Source organism: Rhodamnia argentea, chromosome 6 (assembly GCF_020921035.1).
Source record: "Rhodamnia argentea isolate NSW1041297 chromosome 6, ASM2092103v1, whole genome shotgun sequence".
Classification (NCBI taxonomy): Eukaryota; Viridiplantae; Streptophyta; class Magnoliopsida; order Myrtales; family Myrtaceae; genus Rhodamnia; species Rhodamnia argentea.
Window position 1 is genome coordinate 11,918,311 of NC_063155.1, and position 2,500 is coordinate 11,920,810.

General features: G+C 54.8%; 1 non-coding gene across 1 annotated transcript in view; it reads right to left on the reverse strand.

Moving 5' to 3' along the window:
* Positions 1-2,336: 2,336 nt before the first annotated feature.
* Positions 2,337-2,500, reverse strand: part of LOC125315766 — a 3,376-nt gene continuing 3,212 nt past the window's right edge. The window contains exon 1 of the ribosomal RNA XR_007199054.1: positions 2,337-2,500. This exon is cut by the window's right edge and continues 3,212 nt beyond it. This is a non-coding gene — a ribosomal RNA (28S ribosomal RNA).

A 2,500-nucleotide genomic window follows, 5' to 3' on the forward strand; every position in this document is an offset into this window, starting at 1 on the left:
CTAGTGACCCATTCGCTCGGCCATGAGCTGCCTCGCTAACGATGTGGTGAGCCGCTCGGCATGGCCAAGCGAGATATTTCATGATTTATGTGGAGCGGCCTCGCGATCGATGAATCGGGAGTAACGGCCGAGGGATCGATGCATGCATGAATCGATGGCCGAGGAGCGATCGATGCGTGAGCCATGCCAAATGGCCGGGCGATCGATTCGTGAGCCATGCCGAATGGCCGGGCGATCAAAGCATGAGTTATGCCGAATGACCAAGCTATCGGCTCATGAATCATACCGAGCGATCTATGAATCGATCCATGTGCGTGAACCGAGCGGCCGAGTGATCCATGAATCGTGAGTAACGGCCGAGGATCGATGCATGAGCCATGCATGATCCATGTGTGCATCATTCAAGCGTCCTCGCGATCCATGAATCGTGAGTGAGGGCTGAGGGATCGATGCATGAGCCATTCCGAACCTCTCGGAATGGCCAAGCGCGATTTCATGAATCGATGCCCGGCGCACGGGGTGGCTTATGCCGAACGGCCGAGCGAAACATGAATCGTGGAGGAACGGCCGATCGATCGATGCGTGAGTCATGCCGAACGGCCGAGCGATCGATGCATGACTCATGCCGAACGGACGTACGATCGATTCATGAATCATCCCGAGTGGCCGGGCAATCGATGCATGAATCATGCGGATTACGAGCGCCCGGCCGATCGATCGATGCGTGAGCCATGCCGAACGGCCGAGCGAAACATGAATCGTGAGGAACGGCCGATCGATCGATGCGTGAGTCATGCCGAACGGCCGAGCGATCGATGCATGACTCATGCCGAACGGACGAGCGATCGATTCATGAATCATCCCGAGTGGCCGGGCAATCGATGCATGAATCATGCGGATTACGAGCGCCCGGCCGATCGATCGATGCGTGAGCCATGCCGAACGGCCGAGCGAAACATGAATCGTGAGGAACGGCCGATCGATCGATGCGTGAGTCATGCCGAACGGCCGAGCGATCGATGCATGACTCATGCCGAACGGACGAGCGATCGATTCGAGAATCATCCCGAGTGGCCGGGCAATCGATGCATGAATCATGCGGATTACGAGCGCCCGGCCGATCGATCGATGCGTGAGCCATGCCGAACGGCCGAGCGAAACATGAATCGTGAGGAACGGCCGATCGATCGATGCGTGAGTCATGCCGAACGGCCGAGCGATCGATGCATGACTCATGCCGAACGGACGAGCGATCGATTCACGAATCATCCCGAGTGGCCGGGCAATCGATGCATGAATCATGCGGATTACGAGCGCCCGGCCGATCGATCGATGCGTGAGCCATGCCGAACGGCCGAGCGAAGCATGAATCGTGGAGGAACGGCCGATCGATCGATGCGTGAGTCATGCCGAACGGCCGAGCGATCGATGCATGACTCATGCCGAACGGACGAGCGATCGATTCACGAATCATCCCGAGTGGCCGGGCAATCGATGCATGAATCATGCGGATTACGAGCGCCCGGCCGATCGATCGATGCGTGAGCCATGCCGAACGGCCGAGCGAAGCATGAATCGTGGAGGAACGGCCGATCGATCTATGCGTGAGTCATGCCGAACGGCCGAGCGATCGATGCATGACTCATGCCGAACGGACGAGCGATCGATTCACGAATCATCCCGAGTGGCCGGGCAATCGATGCATGAATCATGCGGATTACGAGCGCCCGACCAGCGGCATCCATCGGCCTATCCCGAACCAGATTTTGAGAAACTAACATCTTTCTAAACCTTTTCGAAAGAAAGGAAGAAAAGGGGCCATGAGAAACACCACAAAAGAAATAACTTTTCAAAAGAAACGCAATTCTATCATTTGGATCATGAGAAACTCATATATAAATTGAGGCAAACTAAAAAGGAAAAAGATGAGGATAATCAAGTAATGGGACGATTGTTGGATAGTCCATTCACATTCACATTCAAATCCTATGGAATGGATCTCGACGAGCAAATCGTACCAAATCGAATTCGTAAAGAGCATGAGGATATTTCCGCTAACTTGGGCACTCAAGTCATGAGTGGCCGAACCAAGGTTACATGACTTGAGCCGAAACACGAGGAAAACGGCGTTTTTGGGGATGCAGCCAAGGCCAAACCGCTACGGCGGTTTGCAGCTGGATTAGTCTCGAAAAGTTAGGCGAAATCAAAAAAAAAATTTGCCCCAAACGGACGCCCGAGCGACAAGACGCGCCCTTCGGGAAGGCGGCCCGGCGGATGACGAACCTCCAACTTAGTTGGGGGGAGATTTGAACGTGGAGTTAGGATTTGGGGGAGGGACGAATCGAAGCGACAAGGGCTGAATCTCGGTGGATCGTGGCAGCAAGGCCACTCCGCCACTTACAATACCCCGTCGCGTATTTAAGTCGTCTCGCAAAAGATTCTACTCGCCGCTCAATAGTAATTGTGCTTCAATGCGGCCCACGCGGTTCATCCACCGCGA